The following is a 24,096-nucleotide window of genomic DNA, read 5'->3' as shown; positions in this document are numbered from 1 at the left end:
GGCTGATAGACCTTGAGAGCAAGTACAAGCTGGAACAAGGAACTTCCTGAAACTTAGCTGACCCCACACTGCCCACAACAGCTCCAAAGAAATCCCTAGATATATTTTTACTATTATCACTTTTTATTTTTTAAGAAATTAAATTATTTATTACTCCTTTAATTTTCATTTTTATAACCCACTATTACCTTGCAAAAAATGACCCTATTTTTAAAGCAAACTTCATATATATTTTTTTAATAATTTTTGTGATTGATTTTGTTTTGTATTTTTAATGGTTTTTTTTGTTTGTTTGTTTGTTTTTGAGAGTCTAACTTCTACTCTAGATTTTTAATATTTACTTTTTGGTACTTGTTATCAATTTTGTACCTTTAAGAATCTAACCTTCAGTATCCATTTTCACTTAGGAGTGTGATAACTGACTCGATTGGTCTCTCCCCTATTGACCTCTCCCTTTTCTCCCCCAGGTCACCTCTACCTCCTCCCTCCCCCTTCTCTTCTCTACTTAACTCTGTGAATCTCTCTGTATGTTCTGGACTGTGGAGAACACTTAGGGAACTGATTACTGACTAGATTGGTCTCTCCCCTTTTGACTTCACTGCTTCTCCTCCTGGTCATCTCTATCTCCTTCCTCCTTCTTCTCTTCTTCATGCAACTCTGTGAACCTCTCTGGGTGTCCCTCGTTGTGGGGAATTGTTTCACCATTAACCTAGATGTTTTATCATCTGTGCTGTATGGATGGAGAAGTCTTGAGGCTACTATAAAAATAAGACTGAAAGCCAGAGGCAGGGGGCTTACTCAAAAACTTGAGATCAGAGAACTCCTGATTCCAGGGAGCATTAATAGACTAGAGCTTACCCCAAAGCCTCCGTACCTACACTGAAATCAAATTCCACCCAAGAGCCAACAAGTTCCAGAGCAAGACATACCATGCTAATTCTCCAGCAAAGCAGGAATACAGTCCTGAGCATTAAAAGGCAGGCTTCCCAAAGCCACGCCAAACCCATAGACACCCCAAAACACACTACTGGACACTTCATTGCACTCCAGAGAGAAGAGATCCAGCTCCACCCACCAGAACACAGATGCAATCTCCCCTAACCAGGAAACTGACAAGCCACTAGTCCAACTCCACCCACAGGGAGCAGGCTCCACAATAAAGAGGAACTACCAACTTCCAGCCTACAGAAAGGGCACCCCAAACACAGCAGTCTAAACAAAATGAAAAAGCAGAGAAATATTTAACAGGTAAAGGAACTTGACAAATGCCCACCAAACCAAACAAAAGAAGAGATAGGGAGTCTATCTGAAAAAGAATTCAGAATAATGATAGTAAAGATGATCTAAAATCTTGAAAACAAAATGGAGTTACAGATAAATAGACTAGAAACAAGGATTTAGAAGATGCAAAAAATGTTTAACAAGGACCTAGAAGAAATAAAGAAGTTAATCAATAATGAATAATGCAATGAATGAGATCAAAAGCACTCTAGAGGGAACTAACAGTAGAATAACTGAGGCAGAAGATAGGATAAGTGAGGTGGAAGCTAAATTGGTGGAAATAAATGAGACAGAGAGGAAAAAAGAAAAAAAGAATGAAAAGAAATGAGGACAACCTCAGAGACCTCTGGGACAATGTTAAAAGCCCCAACATTCAAATCATAGAAATATCAGAAGAAGAAGACAAAAAGAAATGGCATGAGAAAATACTTGAGGAGGTAATAGCTGAAAACTTCCCTAAAATGGGTAAGTAAACACCCACCCAAGACCAAGAAACCCAGAGAGTCGCAAACAGGATAAACCCAAGGTGAAACACCCTGGGACACATATTAATCGAACTAATGAAGATAAAACACAAAGAACACATATCAAAAGCAGCAAGGGAAAAGCAACAAATAACACACAAAGGGATCCCCATAAGGATAACAGCTGATCTTTCAATATAAACTCTACAGGCCAGAAGGGAATGACAGGACATACTTAAAGTGATGAAAGAGAAAAACTACAACCCAGATTACTGCACTCAGCAAGGATCTCATTCAAATATGAAGGAGAAATCAAAAGCTTTACAGACAAACAAAAGCTGAGAGAATTCAGCACCACCAAACCAGCTCCTCAACAAATGCTAAAGGATCATCTCTAGATAGGAAGCTCAGAAAAGGTTTATAACTTTGAACCCAGAACAGCAAAGTAATTGCAATGGCATCATACTTCTCAATAATTACCAATATAAATGGGTTGAATGCCCCAAACAAAAGACAAAGACTGGCTGAATGGATACAAAAACAAGACCCCCATATATGCTGTCTACAAGAGACCCAATCAAACCAAGGGACACGTACAGACTGAAAGTGAACGGGTGGAAAAAGATGTTCCATGAAAATGGAGACCAAAAGAAAGCAGGAGTAGCAACTCTCATATAAGATAAGATAGACTTTGAAATAAAGACCGTGAGAAGAGGCAAAGGACACTACGTAATGGTCAAAGATCCAAGAAGAAGATATAACAATTATAAATATATATGCACCCAACCTAGAAGCACCTCAATACGTAAGACAAATGCTAACAAGTATGAAAGGAGAAATTAACAGTAACAAAATAATAGTGGGAGGCTTTAATGCCCCCTCACACCTTTTTTTTTTTTTCTTTTTTTTTTTAAATTCTTTTTAAAGATCATAATTATAAATAATTAAGCGCAACTATTACCATTCATAATTTCCAGTTAATACATAGTAATAATTCCTAATTATTCATTGGAAGATTTTTCTTACTTTTATGCACTTTAATGTAAAAGTATAGGATTAGACTGAAAGAATTTCATTGTAATTTTTAGTAGAATTTAAAAATTTGTTACTGAATTAACTATGGCATATCTGTATTTAGAAGGTATTATTTGAAGATAGATCAACCAAACAGAAAATTACCAAGGAAACACAAACTTAAATGATACAATGGACCGGTTAGACCTAATTGAAATTTACAGGACATTTCACCCCAAAACAATGAATTTCACCTTTTCTCAAGTGCACATGGAACATTCTCCAGGATAAATCACATCATGAGCCATAAATCTTGCCTTGATAAATTAAAAAAAAAAAAAGAAAGAATTTCAAACATCTTTTCTGATCACAATGCAATAAGATGTCAACTACAGGGGGAAAACACTGCTAAAAATACAAACATATGGAGGCTAAATAATACACTTCTGAATAATCAACAAATCATGGAAGAAATCAAAAAAGAAATCAAAATATTCATAGAAACAAATGAAAATGAAAACACGACAACCCAAAACCTATGGGAGTCAGTAAAAGCAGTACTAAGGGGAAAGTGAAAGTGAAGTCATTCAGTCGTGTCCGACTCTTTGCAACCTCATGGGCTGTAGCCTACCAGGCTCCTCCGTCCATGGGATTTTCCAGGCAAGAGTACTGGAGTGGGTTGCCATTTCCTTCTCCAGAGTATCTTCCCAGCCCAGGGATCGAACCCAGGCCTCCCACATTGTAAGCAAGACGCTTTACTGTCTGAGCCACCAGGGAAGTCCCATAGCTAAGGGGAAGGTTCATAGCAATGCACGCTTACCTCAAGAAACAAGAGAAAATCAAATAAATAACCTAACTTTACACCTAAAGCAACTAGAAAAAGAAAAAACAAAGGAGACTTTAGTCAAAATCAACAAAACTAAAAGCTGGTTCTTTGAGAAGATAAATAAAGTAGACAAACCATTAGCAAGGCTCATCAAGAAAAAAAGGGAGAAGAATAAAATCAACAAAATTAGAAATCAAGATGGAGGAATCATAACAGAAAAACAAAAACAAAGGATCATAAGAGACTACTATCAGCAACTATAAGCCAATAAAATGGACAACATGGAAGAAATGGATGAATCCTTAGAAAAGTATAACCTTCCTAAACTGAACCAGGAAGAAATAGAAAATCTGAACATACCCATCACAAGCACAGAAATCAAAACTATAACCAGAAATCATCCAACAAACAAAAGCCCAGGACCAGATGGCTTCACAGGTGAATTTTATCAAAAATTTAGAAAAGAGCTAACACTTAGCCTACTCAAACTCTTCCAGAAAATTGCAGAGGAAGGTAAACTCCCAAACTCGTTCTATGAGGCCATCATCACCCTAATACCAAAACCAAAGATGCCACAAAAAAAAAAAAAAAGAAAACTGCAGGCCAATATCACCAAAGAACATAGATGCAAAAATCCTCAACAAAATTCTAGCAGACAGAATCCATTAACATATTAAAAAAGTCATATATCATGACCAAGTGGGCTTTATCTCAGGGATGCTAGGATTTTTCATTATTCACAAATCAATCAATGTGATACACCACATTAACAAACTGAAAGATAAAAACCGTGTGATTATCTCAATAGATGCCGAGAAAGCCTTTGACAAAATTCAACACCTATTTATGATAAAAACGCTCCAGAAAGCAGGCATAGTAGGAGCATACCTCAACCTCAACATAATAAAAGCCATATATGGTAAACCCACAGCCAACATTATCCTCAATGGTGAAAAACTGAAAGCATTTCCCCTAAAGTCAGGAACAAGATAAAGGTGCCCACTCTCACCACTACTGTTCAACATAGTTTTGGATGTTTTAGCTACAACAATCAGAGATGAAAAGGAAATAAAAGGAATACTGATTGGAAAAGAATTAAAACTCTCATTTCAGATGACATGATATTCTACATAGAAAACCCTAAAGACACCACCAGAAAATTACTAGAGCTAATCAATGAATATAGTAAAGGAAGTTACAGGATATAAAACTAATACACAGAAATCCTTTACATTCCTATGTACTAACAATGGGAAAACAGAAAGAGAAATTAAGGAAACAATTCCATTCACCATTGTGATGGAAAGAATAAAATACTTAGGAATAAATCTACCTAAAGAAACAAAGACCTCTGTATAGAAAACTATACCTAAAGAAACAAAGACCTATGTATAGAAAACTATAAAACACTGGTGAAATCAAAGATGACACAATAGATGGAGAAATATACCATGTTCATGTTCATGGATCAGAAGAATCAATATAGTGAAAATGAGTATACTACCCAAAGCAATCTACAGATTCAAATCACTCCCCATCAAGCTACCAATGTTATTTTCCACAGAACTAGAACAAATAATTTCACACTTTGAATGGAAATACAAAAAACCTCGAATAGGCAAAGTAATCTTGAGAAAGAAGAATGGAACTGGAGGAATCAATTTGCCTGACTTCAGACAACACTGCAAAGCTACAGTCATCAAGACAGTATGGTACTAGCACAAAGAAATACAGATCAATGGAACAAAAGAGAAAGCCCAGAGGTAAATCCACACACCTATGGACACCTTATCTTTGACAAAGGAGGCAAAAATATACAATGGAGAAAAGGCAATCTCTTTAAAAAGTGGTGCTGGGAAAATTGGTCAACAACCTATAAATGAATAAAACTAGAACACCTTCTACTACCATACACAAAAACAAACCTGAATTGATTAAAGATCTAAATGTAAGACCAGAAACTATAAAACTCCTAGAGGAAAACATAGGCAAAACACTCTGACATAAATCACAGCAAGATCTTCTATGACCAACCTTCCAGAGTAATGGAAATAAAAGCAAAAATAAACAAATTTGATCTAATTAAACTTAAAAGCTTTTGCACAATGAAGGAAACTATAAGCAAGGTGAAAAAACAGTCTTCAGAATGGGAGAAAATAATAGCAAATGAAGCAACTGACAAATAATTAATCTCAAAAATATACAAGGATCTCAAGTAGCTCAATGTCAGAAAAATAAACAACCCAATCAAAAAATGAGCTAAAGAATTAAACAGACATTTCTCCAAAGAAGACATACAGATGGCTAACAAACACATGGCAAGATGCTCAACATCACTCATTATTGGAGAAATTAAAATCAAAACCACAATGAGGTACCATCTCTTGCCAGTCAGAATGGCTGCTATCAAAAAGTCTATCAAGCAATAAATGTTGCTATCAAACAATAAATGCTAGAGAGTGTGGAGAAAAGGGAACCCTCTTACACTGTTGGTGGGAATGCAAACTAGTACAGCCACTATGGAGAACAGTGTGGAGAGTCCTTAAAAAATTGGAAATAGAACTGCCATACGACCCAGCATTCCCACTGCTGGCCATCCACACCAAGGAAACCAGAACTGAAAGAGATATGTGTACCCCAATGTTCATCGCAAGACTGTTTACAATAGCTAGGACATGGAAGCAACCTAGATGTCCATTGGCAGACGAATGGATAAGAAAGCTGTAATACATATACACAATGGAATATTACCCATCTACTAAAAGGAACACATTTGAATCAGTTCTAATGAGGTGGATGAAACTGGAGCCTATTGTACAGAGTGAAGTAATTCAGAAAGTAAAACACCAATACAGTGTATTAATGCATATATATAGAATTTAGAAAGATGTCAACAATGACCCTATACATGAGACAGAAAAAGAGACACAGATATAAAGAACAGACTTTTGGACTCTGTGGGAGAAGGTGAGGGTGGGATGATTTAAGAAAATAATATTGAAACATGGATATTACCATATGTGAAATAGATGATCAGTCCAAGTTCAATTCATGAAGCAGGGCACTCAAAACCAGTGGACAATCAAGAGGGTAGGGTGGGGAGGGAGGTGAGAGAGGGGTTCAAGATATGGGACACATGTACACCCAAGGTTGATTCATGTCAGTGTATGGCAAAACCACCACAATATTGTAAAGTAATTAGCCTCCAATTAAAATCAATTAATTAGAAAAAAAGAAAATGAGTCCCCATTTGAGCATTTTTTTCCTGCTGATTTGCATATTGGTAAGCTCCTATTTGGTGAAGGATAGATAAATTATTAAATTAAGTCTCTGTGTAGAAACTTCTATACATGTTTGTTTTTGTATGCATAGGAAAAATGATCCTTAAAGAATTCTTCACGGTGATTCATGAATCTTCAACATCAGAATCACTAGCAAAGCTTATAAAAATGTGGAGGCGTGTGTGTGTGTGTGTGTGTGTATGCTAAGTCACTTCAGTCATTCCGACTCTTTGAGACTCCAAGCTCCTCTGTTCATGGCATTCTCCACACAAGAATACTGGAGCAGGTTGCCATTTTCTCCTCCAGGGGATCTTCCCAACCCGAGGATTGAACCCAAGTCTCTTACTGTCTCTTGCATTTCCAAAACAGTTCTTTACCACTAGTGCCACCTGGGAACCGCCACCCAAATTCTACAGAGTCAGGATCTCAGGAGTTGAGCTGGGAATCCACATTTTAGCAAGTGCTTAGGTAGTTCTTGGGCTTCCCAGGTGGTGCTAGTGGTAAAGAATTTGCCTACCAATTCAAGAGACAGAAGAAAAGTGTTGGGAAGATCCCCTGGAGGAGGTAATGGCAACCCACTCCAGTCTTCTTGCCTGGGAAATTCCAAGGACAGAGAAGCCTGGAAGTCACAAAGAGTCAGGCACGACTGAGTGAGCACTAGGTAGTACCTGTGGGTAAAAATGTAGTTAGCTATTGAATTTTGCAACATGTTTTCCAGATTTCAGCTCCGTTCAGTCGCTCAGTCATGTCTGACTCTTTGTGACCCCATGGACTGCAGCAGACCGGGCCACCCTGTCCATCACCAACTCCCAGAGTTTACTCAAACTCATGTCCATTGAGTCAGTGATGCCATAAAACCATCTCATCCTCTGTTGTCCCCTTCTCTTGTCTTCAATCTTTCCCAGCATCAGGGTCTTTTCAAATGAGTCAGCTCTTTGCATCAGGTGGCCAAAGTATTGGAGTTTCAGCTTCAACATTAGTCCTTCCAGTGAACACTCAGGACTGATCTCTTTTAGGATGGACTGGTTGGATCTCGTTGCAGTCCAAGGGACTCTCAAGAGTCTTCTCCAATACCACAGTTCAAAAGCATCAATTCTTCAGCACTCAGCTTTCTTTATAGTCCAGCTCTCACATCCATACATGACTACAGGAAAAACCATAGCCTTGACTAGATGGACCTTTGTTTGCAAAGTACTAGCTCTGCTTTTTAATATGCTATCTAGGTGGGTCATAAATTTTCTTCCAAGGAGTAAGCATCTTTTTATTTCATGGCTGCAATCACCATCTGCAGTGATTTTGGAGCCCCCCCAAAAATAAAGTCTGCCACTGTTTCCACTGTTTCTCCATCTATTTGCCACGAAGTGATGGGACCAGATGCCATGATAGCAAAACATTATTGTGCTAAGTTGCTTCAGTCATGTCTGACTCTGCAATCATGAACTGTAGCTTGCCAGCCTACTTTGTCTCTGGGATTCTCCAGGCAAGAATACTGGAGTGGGTTGCCATTTCCTCCTCCAGGGCCTCTTCCTACCCAGGAATGGAACCTGAGTCTTTTATGTCTACTGTATTGGCAGGCGGGTTCTTTACCACTAGCGCCACCTGGAAGTTCCTATTTGTTCTAGCCATGGCCCTTTGAAGACACGATTTTCTTGCCTGGACTTGGGCTCCATTTTTCTAACAGAATCATAGTGGAGAGAAGGGTGTGTTCCCTTCCTGCACAGAATCACAGGCCCACGTGGTGTCTCCTTTGAGTCCCTGTAATCTCCCTCACTTTCCATGGGAGGAGGAGGATCTGAAAGCTAGGACTCTGAGGCATGCCTCACAAGTCAAGGCAAGGCTCAAAACCATGTGTTATTTTTAAATGCTTTTAAATTTTTAAAGTTTTCCATTTTTCTTCAGTGGAAATAATAAAATGCCTTTGAATAAACAGTTTTTTTTCTGCTTCAGAAAGTTGTGTGTTTATCTCAGTGTGGCCAATCAATGAATTCCAAAAGATTTATATATTTTTTTCTTCTATGGGGCAATCAAAGGCTAAATTCTAAAGGATTTGAAAATGTCAACTTGTAATACAAACTGGGTTGGCCCCAGGGCCTGAGATCAGAACCATAACTCACTGTGTTTACAAATTATATCATTCGGTCTGGTGTGCTAACTGTAAACTCACCGATAATTATAGTAGAGGATGAATTACAGTCAGCCTCTTTCCTTTTTTTTCCCAGTGTCTGAACTGTCATGACATATGGATTCTTCATCAGCCCTCAAATCACATTGAGGGCTTCCCTAGAAGCTAGTTTTGAAATCAATAGGCAGCTAGGCTTTTAGATGAAATATGGAATTACTATAGACTTTTTAAGAGGGAAAGAAAATGATTTCACTAAATGAATCCCCTATGTTATTCTAGTCAGACATACACATATCTGTGGTATTTAATAGAAAGGATAAAAATATAATGTTCTGTTAGGTAACAGACACAGTAGGAAAGTCACTTTTTTCCCTCAGCTATTCGTTATCCCTTTGTTATTCCTTCTCGAACAATACTCCCCCTTTGTGTTAAAAAAAAAAAAATGCACTATTGTGTACCATTCTGAGGACACAATAGTGACACTTTTTTCTCTCTATTGCCTCCTGTTCTCTCTTTATCCACCTTCATATCCTCTTTCCCATCTGTCCCTCTTCTCTTTCCAATAATTTAACATCCAAAGATGTGATATCTTTTTAATTTGGTCTAAGCAAGAGATGCTTACTTTAAGATTGTGCCAGCAGGAAGAAGGTGAGTTGCTCGTGGATCTTCTAGGCAGACAGTTTCCCCTTGCCAAGATGTACAGTCTAAGGAATGCACAAATCCCAAGCTGTCAAACATAACCACTGAGTTTCTGGTCAAAATTTTAGTTATCTTGATCATTTCAAGAGAGTAAAGAAACATCTCTTATTTGCTAATTGACAAAATGTCTAGAATAAGCAGTAGATTTATTTTTAAAACACCACATTGCCTCTGTATTATATTGATATAGATTCAGATACAGATATAAGTATCTTCATTTTTGGAAGGTTTACTAAAAGTGTCAGAAATAAATGGACAAAGAGGACTAAGTATAAAAACAGATGGTATATTTTACGCTAATGAATATGTTAGCTGATGTGTGTGGAAGCACTATGCTTGTGTGTCCATGTCAACCTGCAAAGCATGTACTTCTCTGCCAATACATTGTTAAGAATGATCAGCCACTATTTTCCTGGGTATCTGCCATGGATCCAGACCCGACATTGTGGGCAAAGTACTGCTAGAGATTCCAAATTCAGTAGAGGAAGCCCAACAGGATGGGGAAAAGAAAAAAATGAGATTTTGCAGGAAAATATTGCACATCTTTAGGTAGAAATAATGATATTTTGCTAAAACATTCTTGGAAAATAACATGTTTTGGAAATTTTTGTATCATACCTTAATGAGGGAGTGGAGAAAGAAGTTATCACAAGGAAATCAGTTTTATCATCCTCCAATTCCAAACTGCTGTGGACTAGCTCATCAACTGGCAAGACCAGGCAGAACCATCCAGAAAAAGATAATAGTGAGTGAAGTCATTTTCAAAACCTTCAAAATTTTGAAAATTTCAAGTTAGATTTTCCAGAGTTCCTCTGTCTCAACCCAGGGGTCATAGTAGCTAAAGGCTTCACAGGGACCCAGGGAAGCTACCTGATATGTACAGTCAGTTCACTTCAGTCGCTCAGTTGTGTTCAACCCTTTGTGACCCCATGGACTATAGCACGCCAGCCTTCCCTGTCCATTGTCAACTCCCTTAACTTACTCAAACTCATGCCCATCGAGTCGGTGACACCATCCAACCATCTCATCCTCTGTCGTCCTCTTCTCCTCCTGCCTTCAATCTTTCCCAGCTTCAGGGTCCTTTCCAGTGAGTCAGTTTTTTGCATCAGGTGGTCAAAGTAATGGAGTTTCAGCTTCAGCATCAGTCCTTCCAATGAATATTCAGGATTGATTTCCTTTAGATTGACTGGTTTGATTTCCTTGCAGTCCAAGGAACTCTCAAGAGTCCTTCCCCAACACCAGTTCAAAAACATCAATTCTTCATCTCTCAGCCTTCTTTATGATCGACCTCTCACATCTATACATGACTACTGGAAAAACTATAGCCTTGACTAAAAGGATCTTTGTCAGCAAAGTAGTGTCTCTGCTTTTTAATATGCTGTACAGAATCGCTCTTTCATTTGTTTGTTTGGGTCTTAAATTCACAGTCAGTGCCCAAGCACTCAACATCTGCCAAGGCCAAGGACTGAGCTATATTCTCTCCCTTCTTATGCCTGTATTATATAATTTATTTTCTTCTTCGGGGGCCAATCTGATGTTCATTATAATTTGACATAATGTATGAAAACTGTGATTCTTCATTGTTCCCAAACACTTTCCAAAACTGTGGCAATTGTCCTATTCTATGTCAGCAGTGTAATAATAGAGATTTCATCATATTTTATGGTGTCATTCATTTATTCAATGAATAATTCTTGTATGGGCTTCCCTGGTGGCTCAGATGATAAAGAATCCACCTGTAATGCAGGAGAACCATTCAGTCCCTGGGTTGGGAAGATCTGCTGGACAAGGGAATGACTACCCACTCTGGTATTCTTGCCTGGAGAATTCCATGGGCAGAGGAGCCTGGCAGGCTACAGTCCATAGGATACCAAAAGATTCAAATGATACTTAGCCACTAAACAACAACAACAAATGTTGGTATGCATTTTAAAGATAATTTATCTCAAGGCTACTCATTGGTGAATTTTCTTTCTCATGTTGAAACTGTTTTTTATTAGATTATCAGCTTGGCTTTTTTAAATACACTAAATCTTCATAAATTAAATTTATGTATTACTTTGACTTCCTTTTTTTAATCTATAAAATTTTTTAAAAAATGAGACAGTAGGGCTCTACCAGAACATTCTAAGAATATTGATATTTCTCAAAAGTATGCTGTTATTCTTTAGGCCTACTCTAATAAAAATATGGAAAGAGCTTCTGATTTCTTTGAAAAAAATCAATGAAAATATCAAGACGAGGCATAATGTCAAGTAAGTTCAATAATCAGACCACAGTCAATGGCTAAAAAAATCATGAGGTGGCAAGAATGAAGTTTTATGTCGGTTCAGGTTACTAAACAAAGGGCTGACTGATCTTCAACCAAAATGAAAATAATCTAAAATTTCTTGTACACCCCATCAGCCTTTCTGAAAGGTCATCTAATTAACATTTTGCATTTACTCTACTCTTCACCTTGACCCAAAAGACCAAAAATATGCTGAAGTCTATTTTACTTGAAATTCATAGTTATTGTGAATACAAATAAACTGAAAGCTAGAAAACACAACAAGGAGGGAGAGCTCTTCCTTTACACTGGGGGCATCAGAAGAGAAGGACATCAAGCAGACAGCTGGACCCGGAGGTGAGGACTGGATGGGACTTGGGGAGTGAGTCATACCCCTTGATACAGACAAAAGTAAGCTAGTTCCAGACTTCTTAAACAAGGATACTCCAAGACCTAGAGCTGAAATGCTCTCTGGACAGGGATTATGAGTCTTAATTGTATTAAACCACCTTAGGTTTATTTGTTGAATTGCCTGCACAAATAAATTGGAGAAGTGAAGTGAAATGAAGTGAAAGTCACTCAGTTGTGTCTGACTCTTTGCGACCCCATGAACTATACAGTCCATGGAATTCTCCAGGCCAGAATACTGGAGTGGGTAGTCTTTCCATTCTCCAGAGGATCTTCCCAACCCAGGGATTGAACCCAGGTCTCCCACATTGCAGGAGGATTCTTTACCAGCTGAGCCACCAGGGAAGCCCAAGAATACTGGAGTGGGTATCCTATCCCTTCTCCAGTGGATCTCCCCAACCCAGGAATTGAACCAGGGTCTCCTGCACTGCAGGCAGATTCTTTACCAACTGAGCTATCAGGTAAGCCTGATAGATTGGAGAAGATGCTCATATTAGAAAATATAGATACCAAGTGATCTGTTTCCTGTTCTGCTTATCATGATGGTCCAACTCCATCACTAATACTTATTCTCATAAATATTGAGTTGTTGCAGATAGTAAAGTGCTGGAGAGTACAGAAGGGACAATATACAGAAAATGTTGATTAATAGGGGGTGAAATATTTCATAAGTACCTACTACTTCAACATGTTTGTGTTAGAGGTAGGATGAGGGGTACCAGATTGAATTTATTTATTTTTTTCTATCAAATAAATACTTACTAACTACCCAGTATGCACACCATGCATTTGTGTTAGCAGACAGAAAGATCAAATGATAAATTTCAAATCCAGCCCTGGACAGCATTAATTTTTATGATCTTCTCAATTTCCATATAGTCAATAAAAGTCTGAAATGCAGTACTTGGGTGCAATCTCAAAAATGAAATAATGATCTCAGTTTGTTTCCAAGGCAAACCATTAAATATCACAGTGATCCAAGTCTATCCAAAGAAGTTGAAGTTGAATGGTTCTATGAAGACCTACAAGACCTTCTAGAATTAATACCAAAAAAAGATGTCTTTTTCATCATCATAGGGGACTGCAATGCAAAAGTAAGAAGTCAAGAGATACCTGGAGTAACAGGTAATTTTGATCTAGGGGTACAAAAGGAAGCATGGCAAAGATTAACAGAGTTTTGCCAAAAGAACACACTGGTCATAGCAAACACCCACTCCCAACAACACAAGAGACAACTCTACACATACAGATCACCAGATGGTCAATACCAAGATCAGGTTGATTACATTCTTTGCAGCTGAAGATGGAGAAGCTCTCTACAGTTAGCAAAAACAAGACTGGGAACTGACTCTGGCTCAAATGAGGAACTCCTTATTGCAAAATTCAGACTTAAATTGAAGAAAGTAGGTAACACCACCAGGCCATCAAGGTATGACCTAAATCAAATCCCTTATGATTATACAGTGAAAGTGACAAATAGATACAAGGAATTAGATTTGATAGCCAGAGGGCCTGAAGAACTATAGATGGAGGTTTATAACATTGTACAGGAGGCAGTGATCAAAATGAACAAATGCAAAAAGGCAAATGGTTGTCTGAGGGGGGCTTAAAAATAATTGAGGAAAGCAAAGAAGTGAAAGGCAAAGGAAAAAAGGAAAGATATATCAATCTGAAAGTTTTCCAAATAATAGCAAGGAGAGATAAGAAAGTCTTCCTAAGTGATCAATGCAGAGAAATAGAGGAGAATGGGAAACACTAGAGATCTCTTCAAGAAAATTAGAGATGCCAAGGGAACATTTCATGCAAAGATGAGCACAACCAACAACAGAAATGGCATGGACCTAGCAGAAGCAGAAGATATTAAGAAGGGGTGGCAAGAATACATAGAAGAACTATGCAAAATAGATCTTAATGACCCAGGTAACCATGATGGTGTGTTCACTTATCTTGAGCCAGACATCCTGGAGTGCAAAGTCAAGTGGGCCTTAGCAAGCATTACTGTGAATAAAGCTAGTGGAGGTGAGGGAATTCCAGCTGAGCTATTTCGCTTCCTAAAAGATAATGGTGTTAAAGTGCTGCATTCAACATTCTGGCAAATTTGGAAAACTCAGCAGTGGCCACAGGACTGGAAAAGTTCAATTTTCATTTCAATGCCAAAGAGGGCCAATATCAGAGAATGTTCAAACTACTGCACAGTTGTACTCATTTCACATGCTAGCAAGGTCATGTTCAAAATCCTTCAAGCTAGGCTTCAACAGTATGTGAACTGAGAACTTCCAGACATACAAGCTAGATTTAGAAACAGCAAAGGAACCAGATATCAAATTGCCAATTCCCAATGGATTATAGAAAAAGCTAGAGAATTCTGGAAAAACATCTGATTTTGCTTCATTGACTACGCTAAAGACTTTGATTGTGTGAATGACAACAAACTGGAAAATTCTTAAAGAGATGGAAGTACCAGACCAGTTTACCTGCTTCCTGAGAAACCTTTATGCAGGTGAAGAAGCAACAGTTAGAAACAGACATGGAACAGCGGATTGGTTCAAAATTGGGAAAGGAGTATATCAAGGCTGTATATTGTCACCCTGCTTATTCAAATTATATGCAGAGTACATCATGCATAATGCTGGGCTGCGTGAAGCACAAGCTGGAATCAAGATGCCAGGAAAAATATCAATTAACTCAGCTATGCAGATTATACCACCCTATGCCAAAAAGTGAAGAGGAACTAAAGAGCCTCTTGATGAAGTTGAAAGAAGAGAGTGAAAAAGCTGACTTAAAACTCATTAAAAAAAAATGAAGATCATGGTATCTGGATGCATTACTTCATGGCAAATAGATGGGGGGAAATGGAAGGTTTATTTTTCTTGTGGTCCAAAATCACTGTGGACTTTGACTGCAGTCATGAAATTAAAAGATGTTTTCTCCTTGGAAGAAAAGATATGACCAATCTAGACAGCATATTAAAAAGCAGAGACATCACTTTCCCAACAAAGTTCTGTATAGTCAAACTATGTTTTTCCCAGTAATGTACGGATATGAGAGCTGGATCATGAAGAAGGCTGAGCACCGAAGAATTGATGCTTTTGAACTGTGGTGTTGGAGAAGACTTTTGAGAGTCCCTTGGACTGCAAGGAGATCAAACCAGTCAATCATAAGGGAAATCAGTCCTAAATATTCATTGAAAGGACTGATGCTGAAGCTGAGGCTCCAATCCTTTAGCCACCTGACGCAAAGAGCTGACTTATTGGAAAAGACCCTAATGCTGGGAAAGATTGAAGGCAGGAGAAGGGAACACCAGAAGGTGAGATGGTAGGATGGCCTCACCAACTCAATGGACATGAGTTTGAGTAAACTCAGGGAGTCGGTGAAGGCAGGGAAGCCTGTCATGTTGCAGTCCATGGGGTCACAAAGAGTGGGATGCGACTTAGCAACTGAACAGCAACAACAAAAAAGTGACCTGTTGGCAGTCTAAAGTATTAATTTATTATTGTCTTAAATCTTAGCATAAATATGTTATCTTTCACCCTCACTCAATAACATCTCTCACACATACCCTTTGTTTCTGAACTCCCTTTCAGCCTTTTATCAAGATTTTCTCTTATGATCCATACCCATCTTCATTATTAAGGGAGAAATAAAGTTTGAACAGAGGTGGGAGTCATTATTTCTGCCAGTTCTCTCCTTTAATATCTTCTCCCTATGGATTACTCTCACCTAGACCTTTGTCTCCAGTTTTAGTTTTGTTTCTATGACTTCATTTTTAGAGCAGTTTTAGATTCAAAGCAAAATTAAAAAGGAGGTACAGAGATTTCCCATATATCCCCTCCCCTCACATGCATAGCTTACCCCATTGTGAACAACACTCAACAAAAGAAGACATTTATTATTATTTTTTTAACCATGGATGAGCATTATAATCACCCAGAGCCTGTAGTTTACCTTGGAACTTACTCTCGATATTGTACATTCAATGGGTTTGGACAAATGTATAATGGCAAATATCTATCATTATAACATAATACAGAGTATTCCCACTGCCCTAAAATTCCTCTGTGTTCTGCCTATTCACCTCTACACACTCCCTAACCCCTGGCAACCACTGATCTTTTTACTGTCTCCATAGTTTTGCCTTTTCCAGAAAATCCTGTAATTGGGATCATACAGTATGTAGGCTTTTCACATTGGCTTCTTTCACTTAGTGATGTGCATTGAAGTTTCTTACATGTCTTCTCATGGCTGGAAAGCTCATTTTTTTTAAGTGAAGAATAATATTCCATTGTCTGGAGGTAACACAGTTTATTTACCCAGTCATCTTAAAGGATATGTTGGTTGCTTTCGAATTTTGACAATCATGAATAAAAATGCTTATAAACATTCTTGTGCAAGTTTTTGTGTAGGCATATGTTTTCAGTTCCTTTTGGTGACTACCAGAATATGTAATTGCTAGACAATATAGTCAGAGTCTGGGTAATTTTATGATTAACACCACACTGTTTTCCAAAGTGGTTATATCATTTTGCAGCCTCCAAGCAATGTCTGAGAATTCCAATTGCTCCATATCCTTGCCGGCATTTGGTGTTGTCAGTGTCCTGGATTTGGGCCACTGGTCACCTGATACAAAGACCTGACTCATTGGAAAAGACCCTGATATTGGGAAAGATTGAGGGCAAAAGGAGAAGGGGACTGCGGAGGATGAGATAGTTAGATAGCATCACCCACTCAGCGGATTTAAGTAAACTCAGGGAGATAATGAAGAACAGAGGAGCCTGGCATGCTGAAGTCCACTGGGGTCTCAAAGAGTGGGACACTACTTAGCAACTGAAAACAACAACTGGTATGTAGGTGTATCTCATTGTGTAAATGCCCCTTTACAACTGCTTTCAACGTAGAAGAAGCTTCACAGAAGAGAAGGTGTTCTGAGTGGTGTCTGTCTTCTAAACATTTAGCAAATAGAATCATTATCATATTTCCATATTATAATACACACAATGCAGTAACTAGGTAACAATTTTTCTGAAAGTTAATTGACATTCCATAGGAGGGAGGAGCTCATGACAGAAGCCAAGAACAAATTACTAGTCTCCCAGACAGAAATAAGAAAGTTGTGTGCCTTGTTGGATATAAGAGCAGAATCATTGATTTCAGGGTCTAACCATGGTTAATTGATCAGCAGTTATTTCATAAGTAATCATCCTATTTTCTTTTACTCTTTCCTCACTTCACATAAACTTCTACCATGGAGAGGCCATCTCATAAATTCAAGCTACAAATCAGTTATGGGCATCAAAGATCATAAAAGTGCTTTGTAAATTGTAAAGTGGTACCAAAATGTTAACATGACTACTAAATTCAAAAATGAGGGGACATAAAAAAAGGACGAATTTTGACCCCACAAAGGGGAGACATTTTCACTTCAGAGCTATAGCAAGACAAATTCAGATATGTAGTTGTTCTTTTCTAAATGATAGAATACAGAGTGGGAGACAAAACATAACCAAATCAATTAAAAAATAAAGGTCAGTAAAATGCAAGCTCCCTGTGCCATTATCATCCAGGTCAAGGTGGCCAGCACTCTGCACTCCAGGTAGTAATTCTGAGTCATTCTTCAACTTCCACCTTGCTGTGCTGTCTGAGCTAGTCTCCATTCCTTACGTTGAAGGGTTTTAACGTAAATTAAAGTAAAAAATTAAAGTAAAAAATCACCGGAGAAAGTAGAACTCCTCTACCTACTAGCTGTTAAGTTTTTGTGAGTGTAAATGGAGAATCTATGAAGGTGAACTGAAGGGCAAGGGGATGGAAGAATCACAATGGAATCAATACAGCATCCTTGGCTTTAGGAAAAAGGGCCAAGGTGAATGAAGCACAAGTGTGATCCTTGCTCTTGGCAAGTTTTCTTCAGATCAGTTCAGGGCATCTATGCATAGTGACAGTATGTTCAGGCCATATAGGAATGTGAACAGCCATATCTGGGGCCTTACAAATTCAGGAGAAAGTGTTAAGACTTAAAAGGCACAGAAGGACATAGAAGAGAGGATGATTGGATACTGAGAAAATACTCCTTTAAGGACATAAGTCTAGAAAAACTGGATGTACAATATTTTACATTCTCACTTTATTTTCTGAATGTGAGTGAGCACTGAATATTTGAGGAAACTGGAATACTTGGTCAATGAATATTAGCATTCATATAATTTCTTGGCCTCTGAAGATTTTCTTCTGGAACTTAGACAATTCCATTTCTCAAGTATTTTGGCAAATTTCTTAATTGGTTCTTTTCTAGTTTTAATTTTTATAGCTGGTGAGTGTTTATGAAAACTTCTTGCGGTGAAAAATCAGTCAGCTGCCCTGGAAGTCTCCTCTTCCCAGTGGAGAGCTGGTGCCAAGAGAGGGCTGTCCTACCAGAATCTATTTGTCCAAGTCTCACTTCTAGCATTTAAGAAGCAAGGTCAATTGTCTGAGTGCTGGTCAATCAAATATGGGCAGAATTGATGATCACCTTTTTTAAGTCTGGCCAAGTAAACCAAAACACATGTACAACCCTCTACTCTGTTTTTTTTTTTTTTTTTCATGCTGGCTTGATGTTGTCTCCCAGGATAACCTCTGGAACTATGTTTTGAAGGTTGGGTCAGTCTGGATCCCTCCATTCTAGATTCCAGCTGTGTATTGGACTGTGAGCAGAAAATAGTTATCTATCTGTGTCCTGTTTATAATATGACTGTATACTTTTTACATAATTTTGGTTCAAAGTGGAATCCATTTCTATTTATTTTCTGTTTGGGGGTGATGGGAGGGAAATCTGCATGTAAGCCTTCTCTCCCCAAATGTTCCACCCAAATCTTAGGGCTCTAAAGGTCTGACACATTGCCTCCCTGTCTGTAAATAGCACATAGTCAATGGAAGGTGATTCATCTCAGATTCTTTACAGATACAGATTGCTGATAGCTTTTGCAAGACAATCTTAACAAACTTAGCACACCTGTGATAAGATCCCCCCACCTCAATTCTCACCAAAGAATAGGGCTTCAACTTCAGAAGTTTCTTATTACACAGTGGTCATTCTCTAAAAGTAATTCACAGAAGGTAGTGGTAGCTATTATACAATTTTAATGAGATTCTGAAACACATATATAAAGCAAGACTTTTTTTAGATTTTTAGTTTTCTGTTTTGTTTTTAGGTAATGTCTTCTCTTTCTCCTCCTAAGCTTTAGGAAAATGATAGAGCAGGGGAAAAAGTATCTTATACTTATTATTCAATTGTACTCTATTCAGAAAGATATGACACAAATAATCAGCTGGAATGAACATAGCTGAAAAGAAAACATTTTACTCGAGCAAAAGGAAAAACTGACGAACAAATAGTTTCACCAGCCATGGCCTATTTTCCAATCATGATTCATGAGACATCTTTAATAGAAGATATCTAAATGATTAACTTCATAGTGAGTCAATGACAATATTCAGTCAAATAGAATAAACTTAAACTAAGGGACAAGGAAATTGCTCAGATCAAGAAGAAATTGCAAAAGCCACTGCTGTGGATTTATTTTTGCAGGATAATTAAACTGATTTAAGGAAATGATGGGATTAAGAGACAGAAATTGAGAGGTCATCTAATCCACCGGTTTTCAAAAGCCAATCCTCTGATCTGTGCTGGTCCGAGATAATGTTTTCACAGTTAACGGCCAAATGAAATAAATTAGGAAAATGAATGAGTTCTTTCATAAATAATTCAGCATAAATTATTGGCTTTTTATCCTACAATTATGTACTTCCTAATTTTTATGCTAAAATGTTCTTTCTTTAAAGGAATTTTCATCATGATATTTTTATTGATGGTTGGTTTTGTTTCCTAGTATCTTTGACCAAAAATAAAGTAAATCTTTGTTACTTCATTAAAAATATTATACTGCTTTCTGAAATACTAGAAGTCATTCATCAAATTCATTACCTTCATTCAAGAAGGACTAATTTAAACTCTAAAACATAGAATTTTGCATCATATTTTTTTTTCAGAAATGAAGGAAATTTTAAAGCATTCCTGGATGATACTGGTCTATGTTAAAGACATTCTACCATTAGAAATATATATTTTTTTTAACCTCTAATATTAATCCCTCAAAAAATTACAATTTTTTCCCTACCCAGTATCACTGAAATTTAGAGTCGAATCAGACACTTAAAAACATCTACTTGAACTGCTTCCTTTGATTTAGAGTTGGAGATAGAGGCACCCTACAGTGAAGGCTGAATCTGTATTATATGATTGGGTAATTACACAAACATGTTCTTTTAAGTCTCATCCACACTCTTTCCCACATAACATATGGGCTCCTTTCCTCAATAGCAGATTCCACTTGCCAGGCAAAACCTTCCAAATTTTGGCATGATTTGGCTTAATCTGAGTTTTACCTACACCATGTCTCTATTATAAATATAATACTGCTTAATAGAACTTTCATGTCATTTTAATATTAAATTAACTGTATACTACTATACATGTACCATGTAGAGAAGGCCTTCATCTGGGAAATGCTTGCCAACAGGGGAATGAGAATGCCAATGAGGGAGTGATAGTTGGGCTTATTTCAAGTGCAGAGAAAGGAGGAGAGCCAAGCTAAAAATATTTTTTTTTCTTAAAATGGCTTACACTTTGGAAAACAGCAATTTCTACTTGCAACTGATACACAAATTAGAACAAGATATGGAGGAAAATAATTGTATGCAATTTGTAAACAAACTGAACTCCTCCACATTTCATATTATGATAGAATTCCTAGATGTTACAGAAAAAAAAAAATCCAGTTTTTCTAATGCACCATCCAACTCAGATTTGTGTCACTGGCAGTTTTGAGTCTTGAAAAGGTAGACATTTTTACCAAAAATTTCTGAACCTGATTTCCTTTCAACTGCGTATATAAACACAGAGCTGTTGTAGGAATGTTAACATTAACACTGTTAATGTTTATAAATTAGAGAGGGGACATAAGTGGAAAGTATGAAGTGGGGGAAAATAAAATGGGAACTTGCTGCTGAAGTGTTGGCCCCATTATTTCTCCATTACCCAGAAAGCAGAGAAAAAGTAATACTTTTCTCCTAGGTTGCTCATCTGTGAGTGCAGCCAGGGGGCCTGGAGAGAAAACTAAGTATCTCCCAGTGGATACTAACATTCTGTTTTGTCTGCTTTGAAAATTGACGCATGAGATTTTGGTAGATTACCAATTGATGCCTCTGACATTCATAGAACTTGCTTCAGTGAAGCATCCTACTAGCATGAGGCAAGTATTATAGAAAAGAAAACCTTTATCATGCATTACATTACACACACATGTGTGTCTGTGCTAAGTCATTTCAGTTGTGTCTGACTCTTTGCAACCCCATGGACCATAACTTGCCAGGTTCCTCTGTCCATGGGATTCTCCAGGCAAGAATATTGGAGTGGGTTGCCTGGCCCTCCTCCAGGGGATCTTCCCAATTTAGGGATCAAACCCAGGTCTCTTACATTTCCTGCATTGGCAGGTGAGTTCTTCACCATTAGCACCACTTCGAAAGCCCACATAACATGTACATGTGTATACAAATGTATAAAAAATATATTTATGTTTGTTCCTGTAGCTCATCTGTGTAACCATGTCTTTAACTGAATATATGTTTGCTCTTTTCCACTGTCTTTTTATATGCACAAATAAATGTGTCAGGGATGATTTGTAACCCTGGTCTATCCATCTCTGCCCCACTTATTTCAACTTCCTTGCAACAACGTCTGAGCTCAAACTGTCTCACCTCTCACCAGTGTCCCCCTTCTTCTGGGTATTCACTGCCATCTGCTTCCTGATGTGGAGAACTTAACTCCTTACTTTCTGCCTGACCTGTCCAGTTCTGTCCATAACTGCTAACCTTTCCAACTCAATCCCTTATCAGAGTTGAGATTTTTCTCTTTTCCTCAATAATTACCTCCATTCTTCTGTTCACACCAATGGTTATGTTCCTAGGGAGATAAAATTCCTTTTTTTTTTTTTTTTTGCCTTTTAAAATCTTTATGTTAAATCAAAGTATGCAATTTGAACAAATAAGTACATGTATGTCATTATTCTGGACACAATTTTGTTCACAGTTGGATATTTAATTGATAAGAATTCTGTAAAATCTTAGCTAAGTTTTAAGTTGGAGCTGCATGCAAGTAAAATTACATGGAAAATAAAATAACGTTGCAAGCTTTGGCAGTGTGTTTTTTGTTTGGAAACTGAAGATGTCTGCTCTTAGCTGACTCATTTGCTAAGCAAGGTAAAAATATTGAGCAGTTTTTGTTTTGTTTTCTTTAGCAGACCATCTTTTTTTGAACAAATACATTTTGACATAATGGGAAGAAGGTTAGAATTGTTTCAGTTCCTAGTTCAATCTCTTCGTTCCCTCTACATGGCACACTAGCAATGTTTAGTAAATAGCTAATTCTAGGAATTTTGAAAAACATGCTTTTTATAGTAACATTCATTATATTTAAGGGCAGAAATATACCAGTTGCCAAAATTAACTTATAACGAAGTAAATATTATTCAGACACACATAACATCTCTTAACATGTAGACATCAGCATCTGTTATAATATTTTTCAGTTTCTGTTTAAAATTGACTGCTTGGAAGCCATGATTTCATAGAGTTGACATCACTACTCTATTTAGTGAATTGAGGCCAGGAATGGTGGTTATGTTGTGTGTGTTTTCTGGCATTTGTAACCATGATATAGTAGTGGAACAGTATGCTTCTTATCAATCAATTGGTTGAAAGAATTCTGTTGTTATTCTGAAATGTTTTGAGCAAATAGAAAAGCACAAGCATTCATGGTTCATCATATTCAATCTGGCTTTACTCAGGGATGAAGATGACTGACTACCAGGTTTAATAAAACAGGTTCCAGAAAATGCTTTGGCCAATTTCTCCTCTCTTTGCTCCTTACCATAACGAAATAGGTGCTGACAAGATATTAGCCTATGGAGTAAGGCAGCAAACATGGTGGTTAAGATCACGTATGGCAGAGCAGGATTATTGAGTCCAAAATTCAGCTCCATTACATAGCAGGCATGTGACTTTGCTCATATACCTAACATCTCTGAGCTTCAACTTCTCATCTCATGAAGAAAATAATAGTACCTAATAATTGCTCTGAGATAAATATGTCCATGTATGCAGTATTTAGAGTAACACCTATCACATAGTACGTACCATTGTAGTTACCGAATGTTTTTCTGGAAAAAGAAAACCAAGATAATCTGACCAGTTCCAATGGTCTAGTTCACTTCTACTTCCAAACATTAGAATTAAAGATTAATTTCTTTAAAATAAGGAGTTTTGTATTTCAGATTTGTCATGGAAAATCATTACACTTATTCATATGACTCAAATCCCAATTAACTGCCAATATCCTGGAGTATGTTAACTTTTTTCCAGGTTTATGACAGGAATTATTTCATTTCATCACCAAATAAACTATTATTATTAGCTCAATGTCCAGTTGAGAAAACTGTTAAGAAGTTAGAGATATTATATGTCCTATCCTAAGCTACAAAAACAAGTAAATTGGTCAAGCTGACTCCAAAGCTTATTAACTAGCCATTCTGACACCAAAATTTATAGCCTTAACTCTATGAACTTGTGTCTCCTGGAGTTTGCTCAGATTTATGCCCATTGAGTCAGTGATGCTTTTAACCATCTCATCCTCTGCTGCCTCCTTC

This window comes from Cervus canadensis, chromosome 24, assembly GCF_019320065.1.
Source record: "Cervus canadensis isolate Bull #8, Minnesota chromosome 24, ASM1932006v1, whole genome shotgun sequence".
NCBI lineage: Eukaryota > Metazoa > Chordata > Mammalia > Artiodactyla > Cervidae > Cervus > Cervus canadensis.
The sequence above is the reverse complement of the archived record's forward strand: the minus strand, read 5'-3'. Positions refer to the sequence as shown.